At 31.2% G+C, this 23,017-nt stretch overlaps 1 pseudogene; it reads right to left on the bottom strand.

Moving 5' to 3' along the window:
- Positions 1-21,386, bottom strand: part of LOC111274792 (uncharacterized) — a 56,400-nt pseudogene extending 35,014 nt beyond the window's left edge.
- Between the last annotated feature and the right edge of the window lie 1,631 nt (positions 21,387-23,017).

The raw sequence follows: 23,017 nt of genomic DNA, 5'->3' as shown, positions 1-23,017 counted from the left end.
GGTTATAGAAAAGGCATTAGAGTGCTCTTTCAAATCTTTTGAATTCATTAATGTAACTTATATGGGAGAAAGATCGAAAGTGCACACTCCGAAGGCATTGGAGTGCTCTTTTAGATCCTTTGAATTCATTAATGTAACTTATATGGGAGAAAGATCACAAGTGCACACTCCGACCTCATAAAATGAAATAAGGATGGTCGTCAAGCAAACACTTGGTAAAAGATGGCATGCTGGATATAAACTTGAAAGGAATTTGCAAGGAATCAAGGAGCCACCAAAGGTGTTCAAAAATAAAAAAAGGTTTGGATTGGAATTTAAAGTCACTATAGTAGAAAGAATAGAGCCATGGTTGAAAAAAAAAGAGAAGAGATTGACGTGGCTTAAGGGACATAAGTCGAAATATAAGAGAATGATCATCCATTAACTTTATAATACATTTTGTTTAGGCGAACATATATCCACCCTAATCCACTGAAGGTCATAGAAAGGGAATCTATGCTAAACATGGAAGAAACTTTTTTTAAACTCTATATTTATATGATGGGAGATGTAATGACAACCATTTAGGAAGATAAGCCGCTTATTTATCCATGTCTTTTGAGTGAAGAGCTAAATAATTGGAAAGCAATAAAGTTGCCAATTATCTTTAAATATTTCACAAAGAATGTCTTAAGTTAATTTTTCCCAATGCTTATGCCCAAGAGCATTTGAAAGAATTCTATATAGGCTTATCTTTCTTTTATCATTTCAATAAAATGACTAGTATTTTACATTGGCATTTCCTCTAGTATTTCATTCATTCAAAGTTACAATTTCCTTTTATTTTTCTTTTCCCACACATATGCCTACATCCTTTCAATTTCACCCATTTTCAAGTTTTCAAATAATGAATACAAGGATAGTCATGATGATAATCCAAGATTTGACTTTAAAAACCTATTCACATTGATGAACCTAATAATGAAGAGGATTCAGATGAGTAAAGTTTGCTCCTGATTTATTAAAACTAATGCAACAAGAAATAAAACATATTGAACTCTTACGAAAGTTATAAGCATAGTTAATTTAGGGGATGAGAAAAATAAGAAAAAGGTTAAAAGGGGCACATCCCTTTCACCCACAAAAAGAAAAAAGTTAGAAGAATTATTTTATGAGATTGTTGATGTGTTTGCATGGTCTTACCAAGATATGCTAGAGCTCAATTCAGATATTGTAGAACATCTATTGCCATTAAAGCCAGAATGTAAGCTAGTATAATAGAAATTGAGGTGCATGAAGCCAAACATATTGTTAAAAATCAAAGAAGAAGTGAAAAAGTAATTTGATGCAAGCTTTTTGAAGGTAGCCAAATACCTGGAATGGGTAGCTAATGTAGTCCTTGTTCCTAAGAAGAATGGAAAAGTTTGAATGTTCATAGACTATAGAGATTTGAATAGGGCTAGCCTAAAAAACAATCTTTTTTTGCCTTGTATTGACACTCTTATGGATAACATCGCTAAGAACTCCACATTCTCTTTCATGGATGGTTTTTTTGGATATAACCAAATTAAAATGGCCCCTGTTGATATGGAAAAAACTATGTTTGTTACTATGTAGGGCACATGTTGTTATAAAGTTATGCCTTTTGGACTAAAAATGTAGAAGCTACTTATGAAAGAGCAATGGTAACCCTTTTCTATGACATAATGCGTAAAGAAATAAAAGAGTATGTAGATGACATGATTGCAAAATCTAACAAGGAAGAAGACTATGTTACCAATCTTGAAAAGTTATTCGAAAGATTGTAAAAGTATCAACTCAAGCTAAACCCAGCTAAATGCACATTTGGTGTTAAGTCAAAAAAATTGTTAGGGTTTATGGTTAGTGAGAAGGGCATTGAAGTTGATCCAGATAAGATACTCACCATCTAGAACTTATTTCCCCCACGTACATAAAAGGAAGTAAGGGGTTTTCTAGAAAGGTTGAATTACATTTCCCGTTTTATTTCTCAACTTACTTCTAAATGTGACCTAATTTTAAGTTGCTTTGGAAATATGATCTCGAAAAATGGGTGAAGAATGTCAACGTGCCTTTGAAAAGATTAAATAGTACTTGTCAAATTTGTCAGTATTGGTATCACCTGTTGTAGAGAAACCATTGATATTATATCTCACAATGTACGACCATTCTATGGGATGTGTATTGGGGTAACAAGATGAAACAGGCAAGAAAGAGCAAGCTATCTATTACTTAAGTAAGAAGTTCACTGAATATGAGTCTAAATATTCCTAATTAGAAAAAATGTGCTATATATTGGCTTAGACAGCTTGTAGATTAGACAGCCTATAAACTCAGGCAATATATGCTATACCATATTACTTGGTTGATAACAAGGTTGGATCCTCTTAAGTATATCTTTGAAAAACCATCATTATTGAGAAGGTTAGCAAAATGACAAGTCATACTCTCTAAATATGGTATTGCATATATTGCACAAAAGGTGATCAAATGAAGTGTAATAGCTAAATTCCTTACAGAACGTGCAACTGATGATTATGAGCCTATGAAATTGGATTTTCTTGACAAAGATTTGATGACCATATCCTAAAAAGAGAAAAGGGAAGCAATAAAAAAACCATGGAAAATGTTCTTTGATAAAGCTTTGAATGCTTTGAGGCATGGGATTGGAGCAATTTTGATATCCCTTAATGGAAATTATTATCCAAGCACTGCAAGGTTGGATTTTAATTGCACCAACAATGTGGCAGAATACGAAGCATGCATAATGGGCTTATAAATGGCAATTTAAAAAAAGATTAGAGTGTTAGAAGCATATGAAGATTCAGCCTTAGTAATCTATCAGCTATGCGATGAATAGGAAACAAGAGATTCAAAGTTGGTACATACCAAAAGTATGTGGTAAATTTGATCAAATAATTTGAGAAGATCTAGTTTTATCATGTACCTCAAGAAGATAATCAAATGGCTAATGCTCTGGCTATAATGGTTGTGATGTTTAAAATGTGTGATAAAATTAAAATCCAACATATCCTATTGAATTTGCAAAGATCATAGGCATATTGTTCAACTATTGAAAAGGAGATTGATGGCCTACCTTGGTGCTACGACTTCATGCAATATGTTAAGCACTAATAATACACAAAACATGTGTATGACAAACGAATTACCAAAAGATTAGCTATGGGATTTTTCCTTGATGGAGAAATTTTGTACAAGAAAAGTCGAGATCAAATGTTATTGAGTGCGTGAATGTTGTTGAAGCCAAGAAAATACTCCCAAAAGTGCATGAAGAAACTTGTGGAACACATGCAAATGACCACATAATGGCTAGAAAAATCATGAGGGCAAGTGATTATTGGTTGGCAATAGATAGTGACTGTATCAATTATGTTAAAAAATACCATAAATGTTAGATTTATGTAGATAAGATTCATGCTCCTTCAATCCCTTTTACGTGTTCTCACAACTCCATGGCCATTTTCCATGCGGGGGATGGATGTAATTGGACTTATCACTTCAAAAGCTTCAAATGGACATTGATTTTATCTTTGTAGGGATTAACTATTTCACAAAATAGATTGAAGTAACTTCTTATGCTAATGTGACAAAGGCAGTGGTATGGAAGTTTATAAAAAAAAAGATAATATGTTAATATGGCCTTTCATAAAAGATAATCTTCGATAATGCTCACAATTTGAATAACAAGATGTTAGCAGAGGTTTGAGCTTAGTTTAAAATGAAACAAAAGAATTCAGCTCCATATCGCCCAAAGATGAATAAAGCAATAGAAACTACCAATAAAACTATCAAGAGGATAATAGAAAAAATGACTGATACCTATAAGAACTAGCATGAAAAGTTCCCTTTCACACTACATGCTTATAAGACATCAGTGTGCACATCTATTAAAGCCACTCTTTTTTCATTCATATATAGGATAGAAGCTGTGTTGCCAATCAAGGTAGAGATTCTTCCTTTAAGGGTCTTGATGGAAGTAGATTTAGAGAAAGCAAAATGGGTCCAAAATCATTATGAACAATTAAACCTCATTGAAAAGAAAAGGCTCATAGCTCTTTGCCATGGTCAGTTGTACCAAAAAAGAATGATGGGAGCATATAACAAGAGAGTTTGATTTAGGCATTTTTTTAAGGGAAAATCAATTTAAAGAAAAATCTTCACAATCAGCATGGTAATCGAGAAAAATGGATGCCAAATTGGGAGGATCCATATGTAGTCGAAAAGGCCTTTTCGGGTGAAGCACTGACATTAGCAGAGATGGATGGGGATGACTTGCCAAACCCAATAAGCTCAAATGCTGTGAAAAAAATACTTTGCTTGAGAAAGAGAAAAAAAAAAAGAAAAACAAAAAAAAATAAAGAAAAAAAAAAGAAAAGAAAGAAAAAATGAATCAAAAATGAAGGAAAACTCATAATTGAAAATGAAAAAAAGACAGTTTAAGTCAAAAGGAAGAATCTAAATTGAAAACCTAAAAAGACAGCTTAGATACAAAAGAATACTAATATCCAAGTATAAAAGGCAATTTCCAACACAATAAACTCGAAAGGATCATGTGTATAATGAAATAGGTTTTTAAGAGGAAAAATTTTGAAATATTGTTCATGATTGTCTGAATATTCACTATCTAAATACAATTCTCTTATTTAAATTTTGTACTAGTGTTCAAGTTTTTCACTTGACACATTCTTGTACCTTTTTATAATAAATATTCATCATTCTCTAATTAACTTACTTTATGATAATCTTCATTCTCACAAATAGAGGAAATGATAATTCATCACACTAGTCTTGAAATTTGGAATATGATAAATGATTTATAATATTCATAAAAAGTCTTACATTATTTTATAAAAATCATGGATAACAAAGTTAAAAGAAAGATTAAGAAAAATGATGAGATTTGGAAAGGCACCTATTTTCAAACTCATTAAATCAAAGTAAAAACTTGTTGGAAGTGGTGTTCGGATAACGATATCAACAAATAATCATCGTAGTTCACAAGAAAACAACTTTTAGAATATGCAAACTGGAATTGAGATTCGTTGTTTAGGAAAAAATGAAAAATTAGAAAGGATTGATTTAAATAACCTTGTTACCACAATTTGGTTGCATCATATTGGTTTCTAATAATACTCGCATCACATGTATTGCATTCATTGCATTCATGAATTACATTTAATATATTTTTCAAAAAAAATTTAAACTTTATGATTTTTAAGGAAGAATCATTCAAGTAAAAGACTGAAGAATGAGAAATGATTTCGAAACAATCACAACTCATGAAACCCTCAAGCCATAACGTCATGAGGCATTTCTAAACCAAATTAAAAAAAATATTTTAAGTTTCAAAGCCTTTATTTAGGGGGAGCCATTTTCAAACAAGATTTTTTTAAAGTTTCAAAGCCTTTGTTTAAGGGGAGCCATTTTTAAATTTTAAGTTTCAAAGCCTCTATTTAGAGGGAGCCATTTTCATACAAGATTCTTTAAGTTTCAAACCTTTTATTTAGGGGAAGCCATTTTCAAACAAGAACTTTTAAAGTTTCAATGTTTTTTATTAGAGGAGCATTTAAAGATCTCAAGATTTGTAATCCTTTTAGGCGTAATCTTATTTTTTATTTTTAAAAGTTGTTGAGCATTTGTTTACAAATAGTTAAAAAAAAAAAACTCTCACAAGCATTATCTAGACAAAATTGTTGTCTAAGTCTTTGCATTATTTTTTATTCTCAAAGAAAGGCAGCTATAGACACTAAATTTTATTCGAAACATGTTTTAACGTGGTTAACCTAAGCTTATTTACAATCGATAAAGAACTTACAAATTGGCCCATTTAGAGACACAAATGAAGCCTAAACCAAATTAAAACAAAACCCAAAAAATGGCCCAAAAGTAACAAAAATGGAAGAAGCCCAAAGCCAAAATGAGAGCCCAAGCCAAAATGAATAAAAGGAAAAACGTGGGCCAATGGCTTGTATTTTATGGCCCATTCAGTTGGGAATGAAAAAGAAACTGATTAAAACCCCTAGAACCTAATATGGAAAAGTATTTTTGTTATGAAAATATCTAGTTCTCAAGTGAACAAAAAAGGGGAATATTAGAAACAGGAAGAAAAGGAAGCCCATTCCCTTTCACATGATGGCATACGTAACATGCAAAGGCGACAATGGGCTAATATAGAGCTAAAGCTAAAATAAAATAAGAGGAAGGATAAGGCTTGTAAATGGGGGATCTTTTAGAAAAAAAAAGATGAGACACATGAAAAAAAAAACTTGGCAGAAGAAAGGGGTAGCTTAATCAAAAAGGAAGGAAGCAACCTTAGAAAATTGGAAAATAGTAGTATTTTTACTCTTTTTTGGCAGTTTCTATGCATGAAATCTATCATGAAAAATTTCAAGATTAGTTTTTGAATTTTTAGACTTTATGTTCGTAAAAGAAAGAAACTTTTTTTTTTTTGTAAAAACCTAAAAGTTTTCCAAAGCAAAGAAGAAAAAAGGTAAAAAAGGTGGTAGGGGTTTACAAAAAAATTAGTTTTTTAGTAAAAGTTTCAATCTTGGTTTGGTTTATGGCTAGGGGAGTTTTAAAGCTAGCTTTTTTATCCTTATGTTCTTATTTAAGTAGCTAAATAAAGCTTTTTTTTTATTTTTTAAATATCAAGAACTACTGGAAGGCATGAAAAAAAGAAGACTTGCATAAAAAAAAAAGCTAGATTTTTTATTTCCTATATATAACGTCTAAAGCAGGGTTGCCATTTTTAGGTTGGTAGTCTCACTTTAAGGCCATTTGTCCATTGTATCTCTTCCATTTTCTTCATTAAAATCCCTATATCCTTTCCTTTACATGTCCTACTAGTTAGCTAGTATTAGATGTAAATTTAAGGGGAGAGTGTACCTTATTTGGGAAATGCCTTTTTTGTTATGTTCTTTCTCATTGGGCAGTGGTAGCCTTGGTTACTATTTTATTGCCTCTCCCATCAGTTTCTTTGTTGGCTTCTTAAGTTTTACCCTATACCTTATACTTGTTTTAGTTTTCTTAAGATTTAAATTGGAACCACATAGTGTTAATGGTTTGGAAAAGCCAAAATCACGCTACTACCATATGGCAATCATGGTTTGGAGAGTTGTTTATATGTTTCCCTTATTATTTTCCCTTCTTTAAGTCTCCTACTTTGGTTGTTAAAATTTCCCAAGATTTAAAAGGCAAAACACCTCATTTTTAAATAAAAATACATCCTTTCAACGTCATCTTCTAGGTTTTCTTCTTTATATTCCTTGTTTCTATTTTTTTTTCTCTTTGCAAGCTTGTTTAAGCTTAGACAAGGAAGGTATTTGGATGCTATTAAGTTTAGATATCACTTATAGTATCCTTTATTACCTGAAAATAATATTTTTCTTTTTTGCATGTATTTTTATGATATGTAATGGCTACCTTTAAATCTTGTATTAATGTTTTATTTTGTTTGAAAGTCCATCCTTTTTGTTTATTTTTTGTTACTTTAATTCCTTATTGTTTAAGTTCAAAGGCTCATTTAAATTTTCTTTTAACATTCAAGTTCAACTACATTAGATTTTATGATGTTTAGCTCTTGTTAGTATTTTAATTTTCTTCTCATGAACATTCAAAAATTTTTGGTCTTAAAGTGCATGTTTTCTAGTTTTCCAAGTCTTTATGTTGATAAATGAAAGCTTGACGAAAATAAGAAAGAGAAAAATAAATGAAATCTCTGAGGATGGGATTCAATGAAAGTCCGAGTAAAAATTTTAAAAAAATCCCTAGGTAAGAAAATTTTTCTAAAATACAGCCAAAGTATCAGGGTATCTAAGAAAATTTTTAATAAAAGATTTTATTTATTTTGTTCCTTTAAAAAAATTTTAGTGATAATTATGAAATAATTAAAAGAGATTAAAGTATAATTAAAATGAATAACAAAATGTACAACATAATAATAAGATATATTTTTCATGTGCATATTCTTCTTGATTGTTTGCATTACATAATTTTAAATGCAAACGAAATTTCTGATGTGAACTTCAGGAAGTCCAAGTAATGATTCCTGAGAATTCTCTTGGTGAGAAAAGATTTCAAAAAATTACCAAAGTATTGAAATATTTAGAAACTCTTTTCAATATAAAATTTTTTAATTAATTTGAACAATTCTCACAAAAAAATAAAAAAATATAAATATTTGTAAAAACATTTTTTAATAATAAAATTAAGTAATAAGAATTTTCGATGATGGGACTTTGGGAAATCCGAGTAGTGATTTCTTAGAATTCCTTAAGTGAGAAAAGTTTTCTAAAAATTACCGAAGTATTGGAATGTTTAGCAGTTTCTTTTCAATATGAAAAATTTTTATTTTTTAATTATTTTCCATAACTTGAACAGTTTTTTTAAAAAATAAAGTGTGTTTTTTAGGAAATAAATATATTTGTAGATAATTATATTATTACATGACTTTTAATAGTTTTTAAAACAAACCAAAAATCTCCAAGGATGAGATTTTAAAGAAATTCGAGTAGTAATTTTTTAAAAATCTTTAGGTAAGAAAATCTATCTAAAATACCATCAATGCATCGAAACATTTAGATTAATTTTCGATAAAGATTTCTCATTTTTTTATAAATGGCATAGAGATGAGTTTGGAAAATACTATTTGCTTTAAAATTATAGATATCATATTTTATGTTTTTTTAAATATAAATACTAGAAATAAAATGTGAACCACTATGATAGAATTTTTTAGAATTCCGAATAGCGACTCTTAAAGATTTCTTAGGTGAGATGGTTCCTTTTAATATTGCAGGGTATTAGAATATTTTTAGAAAAGTTTCAATATGTAAGGCTCTCATTTGTTTTTCAAACATACTAAAAAATAAAAATATGTTTTTAAAGAAAATTAATAAAATTTATTTTTAAATACCAAAATTAAGACCCCTTTTAATCAAAATAAAAAAGATAACACATAATTAATTAGTGTTGTTTTAAATGGGCATTGTATGGGTACTAATCTTCCCCATGCATATCCAACTCCTGAACCCAAACTGTTTTCGCAAACCCAAAAATTATTTTTTTAATAAATTTTAATTAGTTTTAAAATTTTATTAAGAATGTAAGTTTTAATAAATAGCCAATCACACCTAGCCAAAAAAGATTGGTGACAATTCTATCCTTTGTTTTCAAATTCATCTAACAATCCTGAAAAATCGTTCCAACACCAATATAAACATGTTTTAATTTTTAGCTTCTTTCTGATAGGGCTCACAATCTTCATTGTTGGGTGGTACAATGGTGACATCATGAAACAAAGTCCTGTTTTATTCAGACAGCTTGTTAATCCCTTCAACAAAAATGAGAAAAAGAAAACATTTTGGATCAATGCCACAATAAGATTTGTAAAAGGTTATTTTTATTATATTTATTGAAACCCATGGAAATTCTGATAGCAGTAATAGTGGATGTTCCCCAATCTATTTGTTGTGGTGTAGAATATGAATTATTATTAAGGGAAAACACTTATTTACAATTAGTTGTAATATTGTAATCTATATATTTATATTTGTATCCTAAGAATTAAGTATTTATATTCTTAGAATTAAAGACAAAAAATTAGGATAAACAATCCCTCAATTATAAAATTAGTTTTAAAAAAATTTAGTTTCCGAGTATACCCTCTAGTTAGTTGTCTATAAATCTAACATGCTTGTATAATTTTTAAGAGTAATTTTTCAATATACATTTAGTTTTACTTTTAGTTTCCACACAATTTTATTTTAGGTTTTTCACACGATATCAGAGCTTTAGGCTTATCTTGGGAAGCAAAATTTTTAACTTTCAATGTTGACTTCTATTTTAGGCCTTCATTGTCGAACCTTATTAAGACCTTCATAGCTATTTTATTTCTCCTTTCTTTGGCCTTCATTGCTAAAACTCATTTCTAATTATATCTTAATTGTTAAGACTTGTTTCAGTCCAAAGAAAGATAATAAAATCTATTTCCACTACCACCTAATTTGAGGAAGTGCCAACTAGTAAAACCATCAAAGTACGATAAATGTATCAAGAATAAGGAACGTCGAACAAAGAAGAGATTAAGAAATTGAAAAGCCTACAAAAAACTCTTAACAAGCCTACTGGGGTATGTTTTTAGGGTAAGGTATCTAATTCAAGTATAGTCTTTGATTCTCATAAATTAAATGTCTCAGTTAAACCTGTTATGAGTTTTTGGGTGATTGACTCAGGAGCCACAGACCATATTACACATTTTTCACAAAAGTTTAGTGCATATACCCTATTTTATAATAATAAGAAAATTGTTATTACAAATGGTTAGTGTACCACAATGGCAAGATTAAGAGATATTCAAAGTAATCCCTTGTTTATTTTTAAAATTGTTCTTCATGTTCCTCAATTGTCTACTAATATGATATCTATACAAAAACTTACTAAAAACATGAACTGCATAGTGACTTTTTATCCCTCTTATTGTGAATTTTAAGACCAAAGTTCAAGGAAAAAGATTGAACTTGCTAAGGAAAATGATGGATTATACTATCTTAAGACATCAAACAACATAAGTAGTATCAAGAATAATTTACCTTTGTCATTTTTTTTGTCAAAAATCTCCCAATAAAGACAAAATATGGTTTTATTAATTTTGTCTTTGACATCCTTCTTTTGAAACTTTGAAAAACATATTTCCTTTGTTCAAAGGATTAAATGTTCAAAATTTTCATTATGATGTTTGTGGACTTGCAAAACATAGACATGTGTCTTTTTTAATTTGTAACAAAAAAAGTTCTTTTCCTTTTTACTTGATTCATAGTAACATCTAAAGCCCTTCTACAATTTTTAATATTTTTGGTGCATAGTGGTTTGTTTTATTCATAGATGATTGTACCAAGGTTTCTCAGGTCTTTTTACTTAAATCCAAATCAGATGTGAATAGTATTTTTAAAGTTTCCAAAACATGATCCAAAATCAATTTGGAGTGAAAATAAAAAGATTTAAGTTTGATAGTGCAAGAGATTATTTCAATAAGAGTTTATCTACCTATTTTAAAATAAAAGAGATTATCTATGAGTCATCTTGTGTTAATACTCTACAACAGAATGGAGTGGCAGAGAGGAAAAATGGCCATTTACTAGCTCTAACCTGAGCCTTACCTTTTCAAGCAAATGCATCCAAATCCTTTTGAGGGAAAGCTATTTCACTACCACACACATTATAGATAGGTTACTTTTAAGGGTTTTAGGATTTAAAACTCCTATGGAACTACTTTCACAATTTTATCTCAACTTTGATACTACAAACAACCTCATACCTAAGATATTAGGTTGTACATCATTTGTTCATATTCACGGTCATAATAGGGGGAAATTGGATCCAAAAGTAGTTAGCTATATTTTTTTGGGGTATTCATCAACTTAAAAAGAGTATAAGTGCTATCATTTTCCTACCAAAAAATTTTTCATCTACAGATGTCACTTTTGAAGAAAGTAAACTATTTTTTACTCAACCTTATCTGTAAGGGGAGACTTCATTCATGGAAAATAAAGATAAAGACTTTTTTTTGCTTGACTTGTCATGTTCATCAACATTTTCTCCCATTAAGTCATCTAAGTCTAAACCTATTTGCACCTTAATATATTCACTTATTAATTCTTCTGAGTCTAAACTTGTTTCTTTTGAGTCCAAGTTAGACATTAAATTTGAGTCTTAACCCATTCCAAACACAAAAGTTGTTACAAAAGATAATATTGTTCTTTATTCTACGAAAAAATTACAAGTGTACTTAAGGAAAATAGTTATAGCTTTTGAATTGGTGCAAGTCCAAAAACCTAATCCTAACTTTAGAAATAAGGTAATTACAATCTTTGACTTTATTTCTCAAAATGAGTATGAATCTTTTAAAACTAAAACTAGTGATTATGATCTATCTATTCCCATTAGGAAAGGAACCAGAGAATATACTAAGCATCCACTATATCCAATCTCTAATCTTGTGTCATTTGAAAAATTTTCACCATCCTACAAAAATTTCCTTGTGAGCCTAAGCACTATTTTCATTCCAACTATATTATCCAAGGTATTATTCAATGAAAAATGAAGGCAAGCCATGAAAATGAAATGGAGGCCATAGAAAAAAAAATAAAATATGGGAACTGGTTAAGTTGCCTAAAGAAAAAATCTAGTTGGGTATAAATGAGTTTTTATCATAAAATACAAGGCAGATAGTACTGTTGAAAAGTATAAGGCCAAGTTGGTGGCTAAGGGCTATTCTTAAATTTATGGAATGGATTATCAGGAAACTTTTGTCCAATTACCAAGATGAATATACTTAGGATTTTGCTATCTTTGGCTACAAATTTCAATTGGCAGCTTCAACAATTTCATGTAAATAATGTTTTTCTACATGGTAATTTGGAAAAAGAAATATATATGAAGTTTTCATTGGGATTTAGAGGTCATTTAAAAGCAAACAAAATATGCAAGTTGAAAAAGGTTTTATAAGGCCTTAAATAGTTTCCTAGGGCTTGGTTTGGGAGTTTTGCCAAAGTGATGTAAGCAATGGGACATAAGCAAAGTTAAAGAGATCATACACTATTTATCAAGCACTTGAATTCAAGGAAAGTCATAGTTTTATTAATGTGTGTTGATGATATAATTGTAACCAGAGATGATGAAAAAGAGAGAGAATTTTTAAAATAGTATTTGGCTAGAGAATTTGAGATAAAAATGCTAGGGAGATTAAAGTATTTTTTAAGAATTAAAGTAGCTCACTCACAATGTCATGGTCAGCCTTGGTGAGCCTTGGTCCTACGATAACAGACCTTAAGCTAAGTAACAGATGAGGCCTTATGATTGGGATAGTGATCCTAAAATAGTGTGCAGGCAATGTAAACTAGAGAGCATGTTGTTGATTAAATGTGCAAGCAATGTGTGCCTTAGTCCTAAAATGGGCGAACAAGTGTGGGCTAGTATGCGAATGCCCTAAAGCTTAGTAGCTAGTCAAGTATTATTGATTGAAGCCATATGTGTGCACCTTTGAGTGGGTTGGTGCAGCAACGACCAAATCTAATAATCATGGTAACCGAAAGGCAGGCCATTAGGCCTTGAGTTACTTGAAAAAGGCCTTGAGATGGCTGAAAAAAAAAATGTACCCATTTTAGATAGTCTTATAGTTCCTAATAATGTAGCTAAGAAATCTCTTGCATTTTTTTATAGGGGGACATCTAGCATCAGCTCTCCACCACTCAATTGGCTAGCAAGCGGGTAAGGCCTTGGTAGTCTAAAGTGCGTTACTCCCAGGCACATATGATGTTTAACTAGGTAGACATTGTCAGGTCAAAAGTGCGACATAGTGTCTCCTTAGGTAATGATAAACAAAGAACAATTGAGGCTGGTCGATTTCGTATCACGCCATTGCATTAAACTATGGGATTAGACGATAGAGTTCACTAGGCCACTTGATTTTTTTTCTTTAAACTAGATCAGTGAGTAACCAAAGATCATGAAATGGTGTTTATGTAGAAGGGGCACTATCGAACTTGAGAGATAAGTGAGCTAACAAGCAAGCGTGTTGTTAAACCCTTTGTGGCAATCGATCAAGGTGTGCTATGGTTGAGGTAGCACATCTATGTTTTAAGAGGTGGTACAAATATGATATCAGGTGTCTATCATGCATGCGGGTAACCTTAAGTGAGGTTAAGGGCTGAGGCCCTAAGAAATGAGTTTTGTGGGATGAGATGAGCTTAATGTGGCTCTGGGTTGGTGTTGACCAACATTTGTGTTGTACCTTTAAATTCAATGTATGAGAGCTTATGTATGGTATGCACAGGCATGATGTTGGATTCTCACCATGTTAGATTGAGATATCATCATGAAAACTAAGACTATATACCCCTATGTGAATTTAATAGAGGTTGATGCTCGGGATCTTAATGTTTACAGGCATGGGTATGTGCATGGGGCCACTTAAGATTTATGGGCTAGTGATATGATTGGAGTTAGGTTTCTCCCTATTGTGTTTGAGAATGATGTGTGAAACTTTATACGGTCAAAGCCAAAAATGGTTCACGAGTATGTAGCTTAAATGATCAATATCAAATTGTCCATGAGAAAATGGACTTGCAAAAGGTTGACCTCGACTATGAGTAGTCTTAGTACCATATAAATGCATGGTTTTGGTCTAACGAACGTGGGGCTCATGACATGTTGGTATTAAAGCCTAGTTTTGCTTAGTGGTCAAACTAAAGTAGCCTAAGTGTGGGCATGATATTGATAAATTGAGGCAGTGCTAAGCTTAAAAAAAGCTATCGAGGCTAAATTGTGATAATGTGGCCATGTGAGTTCAAGAATGAGCCGTTGATGCATGCTTTGGGCAAAATCAACCTCGTTGTAAGGCCTTCGAGTAGGCTCTTAGATGCCAAGTGAAAGACATGAAAGTCTAACCTTACCTAATGAAAGATGTTTGCTCCTATAGGCATATGATGTTGTTTGATGTGATAAACCATGTGGAGATCGTAATGTGAAAAGGGGCGTATACCATGAAATAGTGTTATGTGAGGCCATGTGGGCCAAACGACTTTTTTCATGAAAGACACGAGTCATACGTATTAAGATAATGTTACTAATGTATACACTAATGATATGCTGTAAGTACCCTAACAGAGGTATGAGCTGAGTGTTTGGAGTCTAAGCGTGGAGAAATTCTGTAAAAGCAAATGAGTTTGAGTTGGTTGAGGATTAAAGCCATGAGTTTTGATGGTCAAAGGACCATGAGATTATGCCAATTAGTGGACCACATTTATGGTGGCCGAGAAAAAAGGCCTTATGAGTGTGAAAGGTCAGCGAACCATAATTTTGTTCAATTTTTTAAGCAAGCAAGCAAGAGTCGACCAATTGATAAGGCCATATAAGTTGTATAGGTCAATGGACCCTAAGTATTAAGCATTGAGTAGGCTTTGAGTTGCCCTCTTAAGTTATACAAGAGTCAAGGTAGATGAGCTATGAAACCTTTGTTAAGACATGGTTATATGCAAGAGCTAAGTTTCAGTAAAAGTAGAGGAAACTTGTGATTCCCTGTGAAACAGAGCCAACATAGTGGAGCCTATAAGTTTATTGAGTATGGGATTGAGTTTAAGATAGTATGCGTTAAGGTGCTGCCATAAGGAGTAGTTGGCTATAGGGCCACACCTAGAAAAGTGACCTTGAATGGGCCGAAAAGACCCAAGTTGTGAGATAACCAAAGTATTTGAATGCCACTATGCTAGGGTTTATTGTGGGTGGTGCCATATGAGTGAAGTTAGCCTAAGCACCACATCCAGATAAGTGAATCAAATAATTGATGCCATAGGTGTGTGGTTGGTGTGATGGGTCACATCTAGTGAGGGGTACCAATGTGTGGCAAAGCAAGTGGTCATTCATTCTATTAAGGGTCATGATCGACAAGGGTGCCTCAAGGTCGTAACATGATATGATCATGAGTGAAGCAATGCAATGGCACTAATGAGAAAATGATTAAGTGTAAATCAAATATGGAATTAGGATAGCAGTGCATTAGATCTGGGATGACCCCTACATATTAGTAATGAACAAGTACTGTAGGCGATGCTTCATGTGACGAGATCTCAACCTAATCCTTAAGGGCACAAGTGAGAGACATATGAAAAAATGTTAAATGTGTGCAATAAAAGAGTTGGTTGTGGTCTTAGCATTGATGATAGAATTGACATAGTAAGTGGGGGAGAGTGTCATGGTTAGTTCTTGGTGAGCCTTGGTCTTACCATGATTGACCCTAAGCTAAGTAACAGACGAGGCTTTGTGATCGAGATAGTGGTCTTAAAGTAGTAGGCAGGTAGTTTAAGCTCAAAAGCATATTGTTGATTGAATGTGTAGGCAGTGTATGCCCTAGTCCCAAAATAGACGAACAAGTACAGGCTAATGTACGAGCACTTGAAGTTTGGTAGCTAGTTGAGTGCTGTCAATCGAAGCCATGTGCATGCATAATTGAATGGACTGGTGGAGTAACAAGCAGAATATAAGAATCATAATGACTAAAAGACAAGTCACTAGGCCCTGAGTTGGCTGAAAAAAGCCTTGATATGGCTGAAGAAAAAAATCTCCCCATTTTAGATAATCTTACGATTCTTGGTAGCATAACTAGGAAATTTTTTATGCTCTTTATAGAAGAATGTTTGATGTTAGCTCTCCACCACCCCCTTGGCTAGTAGGCAGATAGGGCCTTATTAGTTTGAAATAGGCTACTCCTATACACATATGGTGTCTAAGTGGGCAGGCATCATTAGGTTATAAATGTGGCATGGTATATCCTTAAATCATGGTAAACCCTGAGATGGTTAAAGCTGGAGGCCTTATATCACACCATTGCATTAAATCATAGGGTTAGACGATAGCGTTCGCTATGCCCTTTGGTTTCCCATCCTTAAGCCAGATTGATGAGTAACCAAGGATCATGATATGGTGTTTGTGTAGGAAGGACACCATCGAGCCTAAGGGATGAGTAGGCTAGTAGTCAAGCATGTTGTTAGACCTTTACGACGATCAATCAAGGTGTGTTGTGGCTAGGGTAGCACACCCGAGTCCATGATGAGGGTTAGGCATGATATCGAATGTCCATCATGTGTGTGAGTAGCCTAAAGTGAGGCTAAGGGCCGAGGCTCTAAGATATAAGTCTTATGGGATAAAATGAGCCTAGTGTGGCTTCGGGCTGGCTGTTGACTAGCTTTTCTATTGTACCTTTTGGTTTGAGGTACGATAGCTTATGTATGGTACGTGTGGCCATAGTGTTAGGTTCTTACAATGCTAGATTGAGATATCATCACAAGAATCGAGGTTACACATCTCTATGTGAATTCAATAAGGGTTGATGCTCGATACCTTTGTGCTTATAGGCATGGGTGGGCTCGAGGCTACCTGAGATTCATGGGCTAGCGATATAATGGGAGTTGGGTTTTTTCCTATTGAGTTTGAGAATGATATATGCGACTCTATGAAGTCAAAGCCAAAAATGGCTTACGAGTATGCAGCTTGAAAGATCAATATCAACCTGTCCATGAAAAAATGACTCAGTGCCACCCGGATGCGTGTTTTTGGTCTAAAAAATGCATGGCCCTTGGCACATAGCATGATATTTTCATCTCACAATAAAAATATGTGATGGATCCTTTGAAAGGAACTGGAAAATTCACATATAAACCTATAAATACCCTTATAGATCTTAATCATAAATTTAGATAAACTAATGAAGATGTTGTTGTAGATAAAGAGATGCACCATAGATTAATTGGAAGACTCATTTATCTCTCACATACTAGACTTGATATAGCATATGTGGTAAGTGTGATAAGTCAATTTATGTATAATCCTAAAGAACTGCACCTATAGGCTGTCTACCATGTATTACACTATTTGAAGGCCAATCCTATGAGAGATATCTTATTCAAAAGAAATTCAGGATTGGTTCTAGAAGTATACAGATGCAGATTATATAGGTTTGGTACCTGATAAAAGATCCACCTCAGGCTACTACACTTTTTTAGGTCATAATCTTGTGACTTGTAGGAGTAAAAAACAAAATGTTGTCGCAAAATCAAGTGCTAAAGCAGAGTTTAGAGTAATGGCTCAAGAAATTTGTGAACTACTATGGTTAAAGATTATCCTAAAAGATTTGAAGATCAAGTGGGATAGACTAATGAGACTCTACAATGATAATAAATCTACAATAAGCATTGTACACAATCTTATGTAACATGACAAAACCAAACACATTGAAATAGACTGACATTTCATAAAGGAGAAACTAGACAGTAAGTTGATTTGTATACCATATGATCAATCAAAGGTCAACTTGTAGATGTATTTACTAAAGGTCTCAGCAGTGTAACATTTCAGGAAATTATTTCTAGATTAGGAATGAAGAACACTTATTCACCAACTTGAAGGAGAGTATAGAAAAACACTTAATTATGACTGATTTTAATCTTATAATCTGTATATTTATATTTGTATTTCTAGAATTAAGAACAAAAAGTTAAGATAGACAATCCTTTAATTATAGAATATGTTTTAAGAAGATTTAATTTCTTAGTTTACATTTTAGTTAGTTGTATATAAATCTAAGATACTTGAATAATTTTTAAAAATAATTTTTCAATATATATTTAGTTTTACTTTTAATTTTCACACAATTTTATTTTAGTTTTTCCATAATTATAGGAAGCATGAAATATTAATCTTCATAAGTTTTCAATAGCAGGCCATGGAAAATGTAAACTAAATGGACCCAAAGATTGAAACTTTACTTTATAAAACCATATATCATTTTCATAAAAGAACAAACAGCATTCAAATTGAAAGCCTAACTAGAGCAACATGTAATTTGATAGGACCAACATGGTGGGTAAATGCGCTTTCTTTGCAATTATATTGAAAATTTCAGCTTGCTCTATTAAAGTTTTTGAAATTTCAAAGAAGACCAATATGTAATTAGGTTGTACAATAATTTGATCCTATCAAGTCCCTACACTTTTCACAATTTGAAATTTGTATCCAAATAGTTCCTCTTAAAATCCAATATTACATTGGCTGATATAACATACTTACGTGGCAATTGCAAAATGAATTTGATCGGGCATACAGCAAAGTCAACGTTCCAGTAAACCTATATCCATGTCAGAGAAATTATCAGTGGGAAATAAACTTTAGTAACAATTAGGCCTAAATTCAGTAGAGTATCTAGAAATTGTGCCAGTGTGGTTAATATTATAATATTATTTTTTATTTAAAATATTTCATTATTTAATATAACATTAAAAAAATTAAAAAAAAATCTCATAATATAATATAATTTTAAAATAAATAAACATTTTCTCACAATTTTTGTATGATAAAACTTTATTTCAATGGTATCGTTAACGATGTTATATAATTGTTTTTTATTATTTTTCTTTCACGTTAATCAAAATATTAAAAAATAACGTAACTATATAAATGATATAATAAACTTTTTGTTGTTTATAATGAGATTACAATTGTACTGTAGAATAACTATGTACAAAGTAATTATTATATCAAGTACAACAAATAATCATCTATAAATTGGATCAACCCATATACAAAATGTATTATAAAGATAATAAAAGAGAAATTACGGTAGATAAGTGTGACAACAACATAAGAAAAAAAGAAAAAAAGGAATTTCAATAAAAACAAAGAACAAATCAAAATAAAAATAAAGCTAAAAATGTTTACCATTCCCAAAAGATAAAATTCCGATGAAAATGTTTTTCAAACTCATCAAGAAACTATAATAGCAAAACATTTTATTTCAATGTTTTCTACGCATTGGCCTAAACAAGCATTAAACTAATGAGAAAATGAATGGGAGAAAAAAAGATTTAACAATTCCTGCCAAGCTACTAGATAGATTTTGCTCGTTACTTGCTAATTTATCGATAAAAGAACTTTTCCTAAGTGCCGAATAGGCTGACTTGGTAGAAATCCTACATGCCACCGAAAAAAAAATCATTTTCATTAAAACTAATGAGAAAAAGAATGGGAGAAAAAAGTATTAAGTTGCAATGTTTTCACACTATAAAAGCCTGGCATGCGACTCAAACCCACATGGAAGACAAATACAAGTATCGTAATATCATCAATGCAACTACAAATGACATAGTTCAAAATGTACCAAATCAATAACTACTCCCAAAGCTTCCAACACATCAGCACTTACACTGGCAGAAGAACTTAATCGGTTCCCTTGCTGCAACACAGTCAATCAAATAGTTATTATGGCGATGATAGCAGGACAAGCAATTTTGCAACCATGGAGTCAAAATGGAGAAAGAAAAAAAAAAAAAAAGATGAAGTGGCTTTAAATTGAGGGATTGTCAGTCAGCTTGGCAACTTTTGCACCACAAGCAGCGGCCAATATTGAAGCACCTGTTGAAATATTCACGGTGTTTGCCCCATCACCACCCGTTCCAACAATGTCAAAACACATTATTTAACCCTTCTATAACTTCCAAGCATGCTTCATCGTTGCCCTTGCCAATCCCACAACCTCACGAAAAAAATGCATATATATGTCACCACCAGTTTTTGCTCATATTTTGGTCTTAGGTTAAACCATATATTAGTGCTCATAAGTGATTCAAATTTAATTTAGATAAAATTTAAATTCAATTTAATTATTATCAAACAGAATTTGAGTTCAATAAATTTAATTTATTAAATAAATCAAATTTAAATATCTTAAAGCTTGATTCGAAAAATTAATAAATTCAATCAAAATTTTATATTTTAATATATATTTTATTATTTTAATTAAAAAATATTATTTTACTCACACATATATATATATATATTTAAATATAAATAATCAAATTTAAAATAAAACATAAAAATAAGACCCATTTTTTATTTAGTAACTAAACCTAATTGAACAAATTTAAATAGCTCAATATTTATATCAAAGTTTGAACACCAATTTAAAAATTAAAATTCAATTCAATTTGAACTAAATTTCAATTAATAAACTTTAAATGGAGCTTGAACTATTTCCTCTAACTCCATCGCACCTGCCTGGCCCCTTAAAATGAAACCAAAAAAAAAAAAAAACCATTTGCATAAGAAAAAACGCTTTGTTCTCTTCAGATGTCGAATAAATACGTCAATCAATCACACAAATTGGCGGGAGAATTCTCCTTCCTTGAATAAAATAAATAATGAATTTACTTCTTCAAAGGTTTGGCCTTTGGCTCTCAACAAAACAAGAAAAGCACTGATCAGAGCCTCATTAGCTTCGGTTAACAAAAACTCCAGAGACGCCTCTGCCTCGGACTCCGTTAAATCCACTCGATTTATCAAAGATTCAACCAACTAAAACCAAAACAAAAAATGCCAGATTAGAAAAAAAAATGCTAATTTTTTTATATTTCTTAACACCTTGACAATTTTTTCTTACCTCGTCAATTAAACCTATGATGAGCTTGGGTTTCCAGGGACACTAGCAGAAACAGAAGCAGAGTCAGAAACAACTTTGACATTACTCTGATTCCAGAAGCGGTCAATTCTTGCAGTACTATAACCATTGCAAGAATCAAGAACTTGGTTAAAGGGCGGCGTTGAGTAAATACAGAGAAAGAAACCCGAGAAGACAGCTGCAGAAACACTGTTCTTGCCATTGCTCTGTAACCCAGAATTAATTCAAACCCAGGATTTTGGTACTAATTAAAACAGAAGAATATGCCAATCGTGGGATTGTTTTGTATTGTTTTCTTTTGATTTGTTCGAGAAGAAATGAAATGCCCAATGGCCCAAAAGGTATATATAGAGAATGGGGATGAGGAGATTGGAGAAGGAAGAAGAATGAGAACATGAGTGGGACTGATTTTATAGGAGTTTTTGTTTCGGGAGGGAATCCGAGGATCCACCGTATTTTTGTTTCTAGGTATGAAGAATGAGAACATGAGTGGGGCATGAGTAAATTGCATCACATTCAATAGCAACATTTCATTGATGTTGATGGGTAATTTTTAAAACTCAATTTTCAAATCAGGATTGATATGTTTTGTTAAATTTTTAAATGTAATTGATTGAATTTGAAATATTTTAAAAATTCATTAATTTAAAAACAATAATATTATGAATCGAATTTAAATTATAATAAAATATTTAATATAATATTTAATATATAAAATATTTAAATATAATATTTAAATTATAAATTTTTTAATTAATGTGATATATAAAATATTATTATTTCATCATGTATCATTATTTAAAATTAATTATAAATATCACATTAATTAATAAATTTATAATCATATTAAAATTTTTTAAAATTTAAATATTATATTAAATATTTTATTATAAATTAAAAACTATTCGTAATTTAATCAATCTAAAAGTAAGTTTTAAATGTTAAATATGAATATGAAATATTAAAAAATCAACCTCTAAAATATATTTCAATAATGAAAGACAAACTCTGGAAAAAATATAGCATGTTCTTAACGAAGTCATGCAAGCAACAATAGCATTTACATCATATTGATAGGCAATGTCGAATCTCTCTCTCTCTTAAGAGTGGTTGTAGATAATCATCTGTATCCGAGACCAATTAAATTGATTTTTTATAAGATAGTTTGTTATTATATATTATTATTATAGTATAGCATATTATATGATATTGTTATTTTATTACTATTATGATATATGATATTATATTATTATCTTGGTATAGTATATTATTACTATATTACTATTCTTATCATCATCATTATCATTATTATTATTATTATTATTATTATTATTATTATTATTTTCTTCTTCCATCCTTTTCATTCTAATCTACACTTGAATAAGGAAATCAAAATCTCAAATTGGCCAAATCAAAATCTTATCAACATGCAAAATCAAATCAATGTAACTACTAAAATCAATTAGAATCAAATCAAGAATTTAAGATTACGCTCGGACAGAACCTAATCTCAAGATTAAAGTTTGGAATGATCTGTCCGTTTCCTAAACATTTTCCTAAAAACTGCCTATAAATTGAACTCAAAATCAAAGGGATAGGACACGGTTGAATGAAAAAATGCTGGTGTTACAAGTTTGGAAAAGTTTCTAGCAATAGGTTTTTTGAATTTCAATCTTAAAGCTTTTTCAGAATTTTGGGTTGGGATTTAGGTTTTTAGAGTTTAGATTAAGGTTCTAGAAGATTTTTGGAGTTTTTTGGAAAAACTTTGAGATTTTCTGAGAATTTTTTAGAAATCTAAGTTTTTTAAGAACATATGAATTTTTCAATGAATTTTTCGATGGGGGTTTGAATTTTCTGATGAACTTTCGGTGATTTACTAAAAACTAGCAAGAATTTCCAAATTTTGGTAGGTGTGCTAGGTTTTTTAAGAACATATGAATTTTTCAATGAATTTTTCGATGGGGGTTTGAATTTTTTGATGAACTTTCAGTAATTTTC

Source organism: Durio zibethinus, chromosome 17 (assembly GCF_047325235.1).
Source record: "Durio zibethinus cultivar Kanyao isolate XHJ-2024 chromosome 17, ASM4732523v1, whole genome shotgun sequence".
NCBI lineage: Eukaryota > Viridiplantae > Streptophyta > Magnoliopsida > Malvales > Malvaceae > Durio > Durio zibethinus.
This window is presented reverse-complemented; position numbering and strand designations above follow the sequence as displayed.